We start from the raw sequence: 16,166 nt of genomic DNA, 5'->3' as shown, positions 1-16,166 counted from the left end.
TTCGTCGAATCACCTTCACGATTCTCTATTGTTCCAATCTCGTATAGCGCGCGTAAAGAATGTGTTGTGGACTGGCAAGACAGCCAATCCACTCTGACGGGTAGCCGAAAGGCACGCGTATAAGCTCACGCAGGCTGGCGTGAGGTCTGGAACAGTTAAAGGATTTGAGTCTAGCAAATAAAGTACGTAGCTGTTGGAATACTTAACTTTAATCCATAATTGGTGAACATCGGTCGGACGGTACATGCATCACAAGATAAATAGCAAGTGATAATGGCGCCTTGCTAGGTCGTAGCAATGACGTAGCGGAAGGCTATGCTAACTATCGTCTTGGCAAATGAGAGCGTAATTTGTCAGTGAACCATCGCTAGCAAAGTCGGCTGTACAACTGGGGCGAGTGCTAGGACGTCTCTCTAGACCTGCCGTGTGGCGGCGCTCGGTCTGCAATCACTGACAGTGGCGACACGCGGGTCCGACGTATACTAACGGACCGCGGCCGATCTAAAGGCTACCACCTAGCAAGTGTGGTGTCTGGCGGTGACACCACAGAATGAACACCTATATCTTTCCGTACGAGCTCTGATTTCCCTCATTTTATCGTGGTAATCGTGTCTCCCTATGTTTGTCGGTGTCAACAAAATAATTTCGCATTCTGAGGAGAAAGGTGGTGATTGGAATTTCGTGAGAAGATTCCGTCACAACGAAAAACGCCTTTCTTTTAATATTGTCCAGCCCAAATCCTGTATCATTTCTGTGACACTATCTCCCCTACTTCACGATAACACAAAACGTGTTGCCCTTCTTTGAACTTTTTCGATGTACTCCGTCAGTCCTATTTGATAAGGATCCCACACCGTGCAGCAGTATTCTAAAAGTGGACGGACAAGCGTAGTGTACGCAGCTTCCTTAGTAGATCTGTTACATTTTCTAAGTGTCCTGCCAATAAAACGCAGTCTTTGGTTAGCTATCGCCACAACGTTTTCTATGTGTTCCTTCCAATTTAAGTTGTTCGTAACTGTAATACCTAGGTATTTAGTTGAATTTACGGTTTTTAGATTAGACTGATTTATCGTGTAACCGAAGTTTAACCAATTCCTTTTAGCACTAATGTGGATGACCTCACACTTTTCGTTATTTAGGGTCAACTGCCGCTTTTCGTACCATTCAGATATCTTTTCTAAAACGTTTTGCAATTTGTTTTGATCTTATGATGACTTTATTAGTCGAGAAACGACAGCGTCATCTGCAAACAACCGAAGACGGCTGCTCCGATTGTCTCCCAAATCGTTTATATAGATAAGGAACAGCAAAGGGCCTATAACACTACCTTGGGGAACGCCAGAAATCACTTCTATTTTATCAATGACTTTCTGTCAGTTACTACGAACTGTGACCTCTCTGACAGCCCATTCGAAATGTACATGGTTACGAAATCATACTTGACCTCTTAACAACAAATAATCCTGAGCAAGTAGGGAGCATCGTATACAGATACAGGGATTCTTCTTCTTCTTCTTCTTCTTCAGTAGCTCTACAGCCCTTGGTGAGCCTTGGCTTCTTCAACGATCTTCCTCCACACTTCTCGGTTATTTGCTGCTCTTTTCCACCCCCGGACTCCCATATTGCTGATATCCATTATTACCTCATCGATCCATCTTCTTCTAGGTCTCCCTTTTCGCCTAACTGAATGGATCATACCTTTCATCATTTTCTTTGGCATTCTATCCTCTGCCATTCTCTCCAAGTGTCCTAGCCATCGTATTCGCTGTGATTTAACAAATTTTACTATGTCCCTGCCTTGTATTAACTCCTGTAATTCAGCATTGTAGCGTATTCTCCAGCCTTCTTCCTCCCTTATTGGCCCATAGATTTTGCGTAGTATTTTCCGCTCAACGCTTCTTAGAGCATTTTTATCGTGTTCTGTCAATGTCCATAGCTCTGAGCCGTATGTGATAACTGGGCGGACTAGGGAATTATATATTAGCAATTTAGTTTTTCTTGTAACAAGGCTACTTTTGAAAAGCTGCATATTTGCAAAGTAAGCTCTGTTTCCTGCTTGTATTCTTTCCCTTGTAGCCTTTCCAATACTGTTATCATTTGTTATTAGGGCTCCCAAATAGTTAAAAGAGGACACTCCATTGAAGCATTTCCCATTGATGTTTAGGTTTTTAGGGGTTCTTCTGGCCTCAGATTGTGACATTACCATATATTTTGTTTTGTTTACATTTACTATGAGGCCAATTTTTAAGGCTTCTGTTTCCATTGCCCGGTATGTTTCTAGGAGTGTATTGGTATTTCTTCCTACTATAGCAATGTCATCAGCGTATGCACATATCTGGCTAGTTTTCATAAATATGGTGCCTCTTTTGTTGATTTTATTTACTGCACTATGCAGGGCAATGTTGAATAGGACAGTGGAGAGGCTATCCCCTTGCTTCACACCTTTATTAAAGTCAAAGCTCTCACTTGTTCTGCTAAGGACCTTTACTTTTGCTCTTGTCTCTGTCATTGTCATTCTGATTAGTCTTATTAATTTAGCACATATACCAACTTCTTTCAGTACTCTGTATAGTTCTTGCCGAATTATGCTGTCAAAGGCTTGTTTGAAATCGATGAATAAGAAATGCAGATCTATATCATATTCATAGAACTTTTCCATCATTTGCCTTATCACAAATATTTGATCAGTTGTTCCTCTGCCCGGTCGAAAGCCACACTGATATTCCCCTAGTATGCCTTCTGCACACTTCCGTATCCTTTCGTTTAATATACTTGTGAAGATCTTATAAGCTGTACTTAGGAGTGTTACACCTCTATAGTTATACACAAGTCGTTGTATCATGGCTTAATACAATAAAACACAAATACATCAAAAAACTGCAAGATACACCTGTTTACAAAAAGCGGATAACAATTCAATTGACGCCTTCCTAAGAGACAGCCTCCTCTCCTTCCAAACTTACTATGAAAGGGAAGAGAAGCTGTGATTTAAATTCAGAGAAATAATATCGACCGTCAGTGTGGGATATAAATCAAATAAATTAATAACTGACAGTACTGATCCACAATGGTACCAAAATAGGTCAGAACACTGTCGTGGATATCATGCCAAATTTAAAAGAACGCAAAATCTCCAAGATTGGTGATGTTTTACTGACGCTCGAAACTCAGTGCGGACTTCAATGCTAGATGCTTTTAACAGTTTCCACAACGAAACTCTGTCTTGAATTCTGGCAGGAAATCCAAAGAGGTTCTTGTCTTTTGTAAAGTACACGAGCGGAAAGACACAATCATTACCTTCACTGTGTGACAGCAATGGTAATTTTACCGATGACAGCGCCACTACAGCAGTAACTAGGATAGGTTTTCTGAAATTCCTTCGCCAAAGAAAACGAAGATAATGTCCTAAAATTCGAATCAAGAACAACTGCCATCATGAGTAACTTAGATGTAGATATGTTCGGAACAGCGAAGTAGCTTAAATCCCTGTGCTGCAGATAGTATACCAGTTAGATTCCTTCCAAAGTGTGCTGATACAATAGCTCCATATTTAGCAATCATGTACGACAACTCACTCGATGAGGGATCTGTTCCTAATGACTGGAAAGTTATACAGATCACACCAGTACGTAACAGAGGACATATGAGTAATTATAGACCCATATTACTAACGTCGATTTACAGTGAGATTCGCGAATGTTTGTTGGGCTCGAACATTATGAATTACCTCGAAGACAACGATTTATTAACAAACTGCCAACTTGGATGCAGAAAATATAGTTTTTGTCAAACATAACTAGCTCTTTATTCACATCAAATAATGAGTGCTAACGACGGGAGATATCAAATTGATTCTATAGTTTTTTGTTTCCAGAAGGCTTTTGACACTGCTCGTTACAAGTGGCTCCTAGTCAACCTATGTGCCTATGGAGTATCGTACTCTAAGCTGTACGACTGGATTCCTGATTTCCTGTCCGAGAGGTCACAGCTCGTAGTAACTGACGGAAGGTCATCGATTACAACAGAAATGATATCTGGCGTTCTTCGGGGAAGTGTTATAGGCTCTGTGCTGTTCCTGATCTATATAAACGATCTAGGAGACAATCTGATCAGCCCTCTTAGAGTGTTTGCAGATGATGCTCTCATTTTCCGTCTCGTAAAGTCATCAGATGATCAAAACCAACTGCAAAACGATTTAGAAAATATATCTGTATGGTACGAAAAGTTTCTGTTGACTCTAAATAAAGAAAAGTGTGAAGTTATCCACTTCAATACTACAGGGTGTATCACAATGTTTTGATCATTTCAGAACAGCACACAAACCAATCGCGAAATGAAGTTGAACATTTTACACAAGGTACAACAGTTATTCAAGGTTACTTATGAAATACTAGATCGGATAAATGACGGCTACGTGGCTACGCAATACTCGTGGCGTTTCACCCAGTTTTTCAACACATATTTCGTAAGTATTGGAAGAATTCTGGAAATTTCATCGTGAACTAGATCTTTTAACCGTTGCAAACTCCTCGGCCGCCTCCAAAGGTAAAAGTCTGGCGAGCGAGGTCGCCGTTCGACACAAGTGCGTTTGATAATTATACGGTTACCAAGTGCTTCACGGAGAACTTGCTACTTCTAGGCGACTGATGACCTCAGAAGTTAAGTCGCATAGTGCTCAGATCCGTTTGAACCATTTTTGAGAACTTACTGCGTCTTGTTATATGTGTGCCATGTCATGTCGTATTGTTGGAACCAAGTTTTCGTAACAGCGTCGAGGGCTTGCCTGCAAACTGCTATGCACACGTTCGATGTTCACAGGAGTTCGGACGGTTTTCCGACGGACGGTTGACTTTCGATTCGATGCTCTGGCAGTTGCACGGAAGCTACTTACCTAATTCAGTATTGTTCCACGAGCAGGAAATGGATATCGCCGCTGAATATTGAAACGTTTACGAAAGGTATACCGTAGCGAAAATAGCACTCCACCGAGTACGCATCATGTTAATTCGACAGTACGACATGGCTACTAACCTGTGACGTCCCCGTCACTGTCCTGCGACGTCGCTAGCCTGTGACGTCAACGTCACTGTATCTTGGTTTTAGCGCGCTATTGAAATTTGAAATCGTCAAAACATTGTGAAACATCCTGTAAAGAGATTCCTCTAAATTTCGGTGACATGATAAATCACACAAATCTGAATGTTGTGAATTCAACTAAATAGGATCAAAATCACGAATAACTTAAATTGGAACGTTCACGTAGATAATGTTGTGTGGTAGGCAACCTGAAGACGGCGTTTTATTAGTAAAACACTCAGAACAGGTAACACGTCTACGTAAGAGACTGCCTACACGGCGCTTGTTCGTGCTCTTTTGGAGTACTGCTGCGCGGAGTGGGATCCCTATCAGACAGGATTGACAGAGGATATCGATAAAGTTCAAAGAAGGGCAGCCCGTTTTGTATTATCGCGAAACAAGAGAGAGAGTGCGACGGATATGGTACGCGAATTGGGTTGCGAATCACTAAAACAAAGGCGTTTTTCGTTGCGGCAGGATTTTTTCATGAAATTTCAATCACCAAGTTTCTTCTCCAGAGGCGAAAATGTTTTTTTGGCCTCCACCTATATAGCGGTAAATGATCAGAGTTCGTACAGAAAGATTTAAGGTTCATTTTTTCCCGCGCGTTTTTCGAAATGGTTGGTTCAAATGGCTCTGAGCACTATGGGACTTAACTTCGGAGGTCATCAGTCCCTAGAACATAGAACTACTTAAACCTAACTAACCTAAGGACAACACACACATCTATGCCCGAGGCAGGATTCGAACCTGCGACCGTAGCGGCTCGATGAACTCTGTGCTAGGCTCTTAATTGTGAATTGTTGAGTAGTCATGTAGCTGTAGGCGCAGATAATTGAAAGTCAGTCAGCTCTTGATGAAATTTCAAGGTGGTGTACAGTTTTGTAACTTGTTGTAAATGTACAAAAATGGTAAACTGGGTACTCTACAGAACTCAAAAAATGAGTATCCTATTATTAAAACACTGGAGTGTCACAGCTGGAATCAGTCAACTTGTCAAAATACCTGTGTATAACAGCCTGTAGGAATGTGAAATGGAATCGTCAGACGGCCTCAGTCGTATGTAAATCAGGTCGTAGACTTAGATTCATTGGCGGGATACTGAGAAAATACAGTCCGTCCACAAAGGAGACTGCTTACAAAACACTCGTGTGACACGTCTCAGTATATTGCTGAAGTAAATGGAAGCCATACTAAATTGGACTAACAGGAGATATGCAAAGTATACAAAGAAGTGTGACACGAATGGTCACAGATACGTTAGGCTCACGGGGAAGCGTTACGGAAATACTGGAAAACATGAACTGGCACACACTTGAAGATAGACGCAAATTATCCTACGAAAGTCTATTTGCAAAGTTTCAATAATCAGTGTGAAGAATCTACAGATAGTCTTCACCCCGTATGCACCACTCTCTTACTTACCGTGAACGCAAGATTAGACTATTTGTAGCACGCACAGAGACATTTAAGTAGTCATTCTTCCCGCGCTTCATACGCGATTGGAACAGACAGAAACTCTAACACCTACTACGATGCTAATTACCCTCTGCCATGATTCTGGCAGTGGTCTGCAGAGTATGTGTGTAGGTATAGACTTAGCACCTAACGATAGATGTTTGAAACTATGTTGGAAATAGAGCAAACGTAAGCACGCCATACCTTATTTTTCGGAGACATTTAGAATACAGAGCTAAAAAACGAACTCACAAAAAAGGACACGGTGCTCGAATACTGGAAATTCCTACAACGAGGGTTTACCAACAAATGAAACTGTAAGAACTTCCCTTGAACTCTTTCAGTCTATCAATTTAGTATAGAGACTGAAAATAGCTGCATAGCAACGTCAAGCAACCCCATATTTGTATGTGAAGCATCCTAATGTTTTTGAAGCTAATTGACTGTGTATCGGACTTCAACAATGGATGATGCATTGTTCTCTAAGTCATCTAAAACTGCTCTTTGACGACTTGGAAGTGTAGGAAAGTTATCCCACAATGTTTAGTTCCGTCTTGTGGCAGAGCGACTGAGACTGCAAGCAATCTTAGTAGCTCGCCGCAAAAGACACTACCCCTCAGTTCCGAGAATCTCTTGCACTATTAATTCTAAGCGACATATAAATAAGTGTTTTCTTCTGGTAAGAATTGGGGATAATTATGGACTATTTCGTAGACTGGATTGAAGACACCGCTGCAGTATACTTGATTATGGTGATCGTATTCTCCAAGGACTTTTGTATGTGAGCTCACGCCGGCTGGAACTGTCGATGAATACTTGTATGCGATACATCTGTGACATTCACTATTTAGATCGTGTCACTCCAGCCTACAAACAATTATCATGCCCACGTGACGGTAAGCGTGAAAACTATCCCTATCGACTTCTCGATTACAGCAACACGTCTTACGAATCTTAACTCTTCCACTACTATCTGGACAGCACAGCAGAATACATACTTTCTCAACAACGTAAAATCTTATCTGTACCACTGCATAACACAACCGTATTATCGAAATCATTCCTGTACTGGGAATCTGACTCTGGAACGGCTACCGCGAGGGGTAGCCGCGTGTTCTAGGGCGTTTTGTCATGGTCCGCGCGGCTCCCCCCATCGGAGGTTCGAGTCCTCCCTCGGGCATGTGTGTGTGTGTGTGTGGGGGGGGGGGGGTATGTGTTGTCCTTAGCCTAAGTTAGTTTAAATTAGACTAAGTAGATTGAAGTAGACTAAGTAGATTGAAGTCAGCTGATAGGTATTCCTGCTTAAGGGAACTCTCTAACAATGGAACCACTTTTGACAATGCTTAGGTATCCGAGTAATGAGGGAATTAGTATATTTCATCAAAATATGCAAGGTATTAGAGATAAAGTTAGTGAAATGCTTATAGATGTTGACTCTGAAATTATTGGTATATCTGAACACTTCTTAAATAAGGAGATAATTCAGAGGCTTCCTTTACCAGGATACAGGTTGGCTGGCAGCTTTTCGAGGAGCTCTTTGCGGTGTGGGGAGTAGCCATGTATGTGAAAAACGGCATCCCATTTGAGTCAATTGACGTTTCAAAGTACTGCACTGAAAAGGTGTTTGAATGTTGTGCAGGTGTGGTTAAATTTAATGGAGCTAAACTTCTAACTGTTGTTACTTATAGATCCCCAGACTCCTATATCACAACATTTTTGATAGAGCTAGAGGAGGTTCTTGGTTCACTTTATAGGAAATACAAAAAGTTGGTTATATGTGGTGACTTCAATATTAATTGTATAAGTGATTGTGCAAGGAAGAGGATGCTGGAAGACCTCTTTAATTCATATAATCTTATGCAAACATTATTCTTTCCAACGAGAATGCAAGGGAACAGTAGAACAACCATAGACAACATTTTTGTTCATTCTTCATTACTAGAAGGGCATTCTGTTAACAAAAAGGTGAATGGCCTTTCAGATCATGATGCACAAATTTTAACTCTAATAGGTTTTTGTGCTGCAACAAGTGTTAAATATAGTCATCAGCTGTTTAGGAAAGCTGATCCAGTAGCTCTAGAGGCCTTTGTAAACCTTATCAAGGAACAAGAGTGGCAAGATGTTTATAGCGCTGATACAGTAGACGATAAATATAATACTTTTCTCAAAACTTTTCTCATGCTCTTTGAAAGTTGCTTTCCGTTAGAACGTTCAAAACAGGGTACTAGCACAAACAGGCAGCCTGGGTGGCTGACTAGAGGGATAAGACTATCTTGTAGAACAAAGTGGCAATTATATCAAAACGTTAGAAACAGTCAAAATCTAAATGCAGCAGCCCATTACAAACAGTATTGTAAGGTGCTTAAAAATGTTATTAGGAAGGCAAAAAGTATGTGATATGCAGATAGAATAGCTAAGTCTCAGGATAAAATTAAAACCATGTGGTCAGTCGTAAAGGAAGTGGCTGGTCTGCAGAAACAGGTCGAGGATATAGAATCAGTGCGTAGTGGGAATGTCCGTGTTACTGATAAGTCGCATATATGTACACTATTTAATAGTCACTTTTTGAATATAGCAGGTGAACCAAATAGAAACCTAGTCCCAACAGGGAATCATATAGCGCTCTTAGAAAAAAGTGTTCCGAGACTGTTACCTGAAATGCTCCTCCATGATACTGACAAGAGCGAGATTGAGTTAATAATTAAATCACTAAAGACCAAGAACTCTCATGGATATGAAGGGGTATCTAGCAGAATACTGAAGTATTGTTCTATGTATGTTAGCCCAGTACTTAGCCATATCTGTAACTTTTCCTTTAGGAGTGGTCGGTTTCCTGACCGATTAAAGTACTCGGTAGCGAAGCCACTTTATAAAAAGGGAGACATTGATAATGTTGACAATTTTAGACCTATTTCTATGCCATCGGTGTTTGCTAAAGTTATCGAGAAGGTTGTATATACAAGGTTAATGGAGCATTTAAATTCACATAATTTCATGTCAAATGTTCAGTTTGGTTTTAGAAATGGTTTAACAACTGAAAATGCTATATTCTCTTTTCTCTGTGAGGTTTTGGACGGATTAAATAAAAGGTTGAGAACGCTAGGTGTTTTCTTTGATTTAACGAAGGCTTTTGACTGTGTTGACCACAAAATATTACTGCAGAAGTTGGACCATTATGGAGTAAGGGGAGTAGCTTACAATTGGTTTGCCTCTTACTTTAAGAACAGAAAGCATAAGCCAATTCTCCGCAATATTGAGAGTGGTAGTGATGTTCAGTCCCAATGGGGCACTATTAAGTGGGGCGTTCCCCAAGGGTTGGTGCTGGGGCCACTGCTGTTTCTTATTTATGTAAATGATATGCCTTCTAGTATTACAGGTGATTCAAAAATATTTCTGTTTGCTGATGACACCAGCTTGATAGTGAAGGATCTTGTGTGTAATATTGAAACAGTAACAAATAATGTAGTTCACGAAATAAGTTCGTGGCTTGTGGAAAATAATTTGATGCTAAATCACAGTAAGACTCAGTTTTTACAGTTTCTAACTCACAATTCAACAAGAACCGATATTTTGATCAGTCAGAATGGGCATATTATAAGCGAGACAGAACAGTTCAAGTTCCTAGGCGTTCGGATAGATAGTAAGCTGTTGTGGAAAGCCCATGTCCAGGATCTTGTTCAGAAACTAAATGCTGCATTATTTACCATTAGAACAGTATCTGAAATAAGTGACACTTCAACACGAAAAGTAGTCTACTTCGCATATATTCATACGCTTATGTCGTATGGTATTACTTTTTGGGGTAATTCTTCTGATTCAAAGAGGGTATTTTTGGCTCAAAAACGGGCTGTTCGAGCTATATGTGGTGTAAGTTCGAGAACCTCTTGTCGACCCCTATTCAATAGTATGGAATTCTGACATTGCCCTCACAGTATATATTTTCTATAATGTCATTTGTTGTTAGCAATAGCCGGCCGCGGTGGTCTAGCGGTTCTGGCGCTGCAGTCCGGAACCGCGGGACTGCTACGGTCGCAGGTACGAATCCTGCCTCGGGCATGGGTGTGTGTGATGTCCTTAGGTTAGTTAGGTTTAAGTAGTTCTAAGTTCTAGGGGACTTATGACCTAAGATGTTGAATCCCATAGTGCTCAGAGCCATTTGATTTTTGTTAGCAATATTAGCCTATTCCCAAGAGTTAGCAGCTTTCACTCAGTTAATACTAGGCAGAAATCAAATCTGCATGTGGAATGCACTTCCTTGACTCTTGTGCAGAAAGGAGTGCAGTATTCTGCTGCATCCATTTTCAATAAGCTACCACAAGAACTAAAAAAAAATCTTAGTGGTAGCCCAAACTCTTAAGTCTAAACTGAAGAGTTTCCTCATGGCTCACTCCTTCTCTTCTGTCGAGGAGCTCCTGGAAGAGCTAAAAAATTAAGCAAATTCCAGTGTTACATTGTTGATTTTCTTTATTTAAACTTACGACTTGTCACCTGAATATGTTTTTTTATATTTCATTTTATCTGTTTCTAATATCGTGTTATAATTTCATGTATTGACTCGTTCCATGACCATGGAGACTTCTCCTTAATTTGGTCCCACGGAACAATAAATAAATAAATAAATAAATAAGCTTAGGGACCGATGACCTCAGCAGTTTGGTCCCATAAGACCTTACCACAAATTTCATTTTTTTTTTTTGGAACGGCCTACTTCAAAATATCAAAAACTAAATTAAAGTCTGCGACAAAAAACTGATAGATTTGATTTACATGTGATGCTGGTCCACCTCTGGCCCTTATGCAAGCAATTATTCGGCTCGACATTGAGTCATAGAGTTGTTGGATGTCCCTGTGACTGATATCGTGCCAAATCCTGTCCAATTGGCGGGTTAGATCGATAAAATTCCAAGCTGTTTGGAGAGTCCTGCCCATAATGCTCCAAAGTTTCTCAAATGGGGAGAAATCGAACAACCTTGCTGGCCAAAGTATGATTTGGAAAGCACGAAGACAAGCAGTAAAAACTCTCTTCATGTGCGGGCGGGTATTATCTTCCTGAAATGTAAGCTCAGGATGTTTTGCCATGAACGGTTACATAACAGGGCGTAGAATATTTTCGACATACCGCTGTGCTGTAAGTGTGCAGCGACTGACAACCAAGAGCGTCCTGCTATGAAATGAAATCGCACGCCAGACCATCTCTCCTGGTTGTCGGGCCGCATGACAGGCGATAGTAGAGTTGGTATCCCACGTCTGCCCAGGGCATCTCCAACACGTCTTCGGAATCCAATCGACTGGAGTGGAATTTTCTTCGGTGATGAATCCCGCTTTGAAGTGAGCCCCAATGACCACCGCAGACGTGTCTGGAGTCACCCTGGACAGGGGTGGGATACCATCCTGATTTCCCGTTCGCCATACTACCCAATAACCAGGAGTAATGATATGGAATGACATTTCAATTCATACCAGGAACCATGACACCCTTACAGCACAGCGGTAAAAATGGTTCAAATGGCTCTGAGCGCTATGGGACTCGACATCTATGGTCATCAGTCCCCGAGAACTTAGAACTACTTAAACCTAACGACAGCACACAACACCCAGTCATCACGAGACAGAGAAAATCCCTGATCCCGCCGGGAATCGAAGACGGGAACCCGGGCGTGGGAAGCGAGAACGCTACCGCACGACCACGGGCTGCGGACAGCACAGCGGTACGTCGACGATATTCTTCGCCCTGTTTTGTTACCCTTCGTGGCAAGTCATCCTCGGCTTACATTTCAGGAAGATATGCCCACCCGCACACGAAGAGAGTTTCTAATGTTTGTCTTCGTGTTTGCGAAACGGTACTATGGCCAGCAAGGTTGCCGGACCTCTCTCCATTTGAGAACGTTTGGAGCATTATGGATAGGACTCTCCAAACAGCTCGGGATTTTATCGATCTAACGCGCCACTTGGACAGAATTTGGAGCGATATCCCTCAGGAGGACATCCAAAAACTCTATCAATCAGTTCCAAGTCAAGTAATTGCTAGCGTAAGTGCCAGAGGTGGAGCAACGAGTTACTGACTTTCTCAATCCGTGAAGTTTTTTCTCTTGAATAAATCATTCAGTTTTTCTGATATTGTAATCATTAGTTTGTTTGTACATATACGGGATATCTAGCCATTTCCGTTCAATTCGTATCGTTCCTTCGAGGTGGTTTTTCTTATCATAGAGTTTATTTTGAAAAGTGAGAAGACAATTAATGGTCTGCCTCCCTCCTTTTCTTCCCAACCACATCTTCCTACCCCCTGTCTACAGAATCCACTACATAAATCTGTTCTTTCTTAATAGCTATTGTCACTGCCATTCCAGTCTTATCCTCTTTCATTATCCCTTACGTTTCTCATGATACTAGACACGACTAAAATAAAAATATTATTGCTATTTTTATTATCATTCTCATTAATGTCAGTTATTATTATTACTATTATTATTCACTTCTGTTATTTGCGTTGGGAATGAAAATTGTTCTCATAATAATTTCTCCTACGTACGAAGTTCTGTGTATTGAGCTGCTAAACAGTGAAACACTGACATTGACAGCTCAATATACAGAACCTCACAGTGAAGAAGCTGAGGGAAAATGAAAACATGACAAACTGTGAAAGGAAACATGCAGTTGAAAAACATAATACATCAGGAAAACCACACCAAGTGGAAAAAAGACATAAAATAAAAACCCACTTATGATGATGCAATTACAGTGACACATGTTTTGGATTTTTTTAAAAATTGTGTTTTGCTAAAGGCGGACCCCATCCAAAAACATATGCATTTGTGAGGGATTGGAGTCACTCTCGTTCTTAACAGTTTACTCGCAACTGGCTGTTGTTCTTAGCATAATTGAACTTTGATCAACTGACAGAGTTGTAGTTTTAAGTTACACAGACTAAATGGACCACAGGTATTTTATTCACTAACACCATACCTTCATTTTGGTTGCGATGATTTATTTGCAAGTAATTTTCTGATCATCTATTTAAAAAGAAAGTAAAAGGGATAAAAAAACGGTAAACTAAATTCCAAAGCAAAATAACTTCTATACGCAACTACACTTAACTAAATACGTTACATAGTAACTCGGCAACTGAACAATCCAGGAGAGGCTCACTGTGTTGTCTTTCCTAGCGGAGGCGAATTGTGGCCGTAAGCGTAACCTCATCTGTATTTCAGTTGTTGTCGTGCGTCTAATCGTCAGAGCCCCCCAAACAATGCTATGATCTGAAACTTCCTGGCAGATTAAAATTGTGTGCCGGACCGAGACTCGAACTCGGGACCTTTGCCTTTCGCGGGCAAGTGCTCTACCAATTGAGCTACCCAAGCACGACGCACGCCCCATCCTCACAGCTTTACTTCTGCCAGTACCTCCAGCACTCCGCCCTACCCCTCGCTGATACAGGTACACTTTCAGACCTGAGTTATTTCAATAGCCCCCTCTCACTTATCAATTTGATTGAATACTTAATTAAATTTATCAATAAATTAACTCCTCCCCATCTGGTAAACCTCTCATATCTCCACCCCCCCCCTTTCCCCATCCATTCCCCTATCTAGAAATTGGCGTCTCTGTGGTGGAGACAAAGGACAGGAAATTCAAGGGTATATTGTTTATTTATAATAAGTTCGGTTTTCAGGGGCTGGGTTTCTCTTGCTCATCATTCTCGGCTGTCTGGGAAGATGCAGGTCTTCTAATAAGTAATTAAATCGATCTCTTCTCTTTTTCCGATCGTGCAAGGAATACCATCTTGAAACACCGATCAGACGTAATTAAGCTGTTAAAAATCTTTCAATCGCAAAGCACGGACCGCCCGCGATTCCCCGTCCACTGGACTGCACAGAACACCACCACACAAGCTGCCAGGACTCACGGTGCGCCAACGAGAGTCTGAGAAGTGGCCGTGCCACACACAGGTGCCCGCTGGGGCTTCGTAACTGACAGACCGGATGTGACAGTAGTCCTCGAACAAAAGCATCAGGCAGCAGCATGCCTTTCATACTTGACACCTGAGAAATTCCTGTCGAAACACATGCTCTTTGTCTTTCTCCTTGTGTCCTGCTGGGCCTGCATGCACCATCAGTTGTGTCAGGCCAAAGCACAAGCAAAGCAGTGTTTACTCAGTAAACTCCATACAGAATAGCATCACACGTGAGACGTCCTCCTTCCAAGACAAATTCCTGACAGACTGGGTTCCGCTATGGCCTCTAATCTGCCATCTGTGCTGAAGAGAAAGGATCTCACGAGAGGGAATTCAATTATATAGCATATGATATACTGTTTATTTATAACATTCAATTTCCAGGAGCTGTATCTCACTTTTATTTGGTGGGGAAATCTCACATCTAGCGACTACATGTCCTAATTACATAATTACACTGCAGCAGATTGAAGGTGCCATCTTATTGGAAGATTTTTCTGTGTGCTCTCACCTTGACATGCAGGGATCGAGTGAGCTAGTGCACAACGCCACCACCAGAGGATGTTCCACTGCCCCTACCCCTCACCCCCTCCATCCCCTCCACTCCCAGAAAAAAATAGTAAGAAAAAGACTCACTCTGTGCTGGAGAAGAAGGATGTCACGACACGAAATTCAAGTCAAAGTCAATCATTTATTGATGTATATCTTTATTTAAGCACTTTGCAGGAGACAGAGTTCCCCCACTTGAGCAGACATCATGACAGCAACCCCCCCCCCCCCCCCCCAAATCCTTGCTCCCCATGACATAATAACTGTAATCACAAGGAAATGGAATGAAGTGCAATATAGTAGTTATCTTTTGGGCTCTCCCGTGTGTATGCCTATCATCAGGGCGCCGCCACGAAAGTCACAACAGCCCAGTCTCCTAATTACAGATCATGTTACTAAATAACACCGACCACTGACCGAATATAGGCCTCGTTTGACCTTGCAGCCCTCAAATAAAGCAGTAAGTGACAACATTCTATTGATGGGCAAATTCCAGACTCGGTTCCTGTCTCTGTCGCTCCCAAGAAGCCACTCCCTGCTAGACTGTGTGAACCAGTGTCTCCAAACACGAAGATGGAGGTTTCCATTTCTCCTCAAAATACTGTATTCCTATTGGCTAATGCTGGAGACAAAGAGAAAGCTGACGAAATTTCGATATCAAAAATAGAGTGATATACTCCATTTGCTCTACCCTGTCAAATTAATTGTTTAAAAATGTACAGTAGTTAAATAGATCGCTTAAAACACTCACTTCCACCTTACGATGATACCTCTTCATTATAAAACATATTGTCAACGTTTGAGTATCACATGCAAATATTATGCAAATCAAGTAACGAAATTTCCGTCAGAAATAGATCGTAGTACTTAATATATCTGAGGTCTCGTACGCACGCTCCTCCACCACAACGTTTCCACTAAACATATCTGGTGAAAAAAAAATTCCTGAAGATCACACAAACTCACAATCATGATGCACATGCCACTTACTGTCAGGTGTTGGTCTTGTTCACCACGGCGCCCCGCCCTACCTCCCAATATCGAATGCATGCATGCACGCAGTACAACTGTCGGAAACAAAAGATTGATCAATTGGGAATTTAATGTCGTGATTGGGTTTTTAAAAGTA

Source organism: Schistocerca americana, chromosome X (assembly GCF_021461395.2).
Source record: "Schistocerca americana isolate TAMUIC-IGC-003095 chromosome X, iqSchAmer2.1, whole genome shotgun sequence".
NCBI classification, from domain to species: domain Eukaryota; kingdom Metazoa; phylum Arthropoda; class Insecta; order Orthoptera; family Acrididae; genus Schistocerca; species Schistocerca americana.
This window is presented reverse-complemented; position numbering follows the sequence as displayed.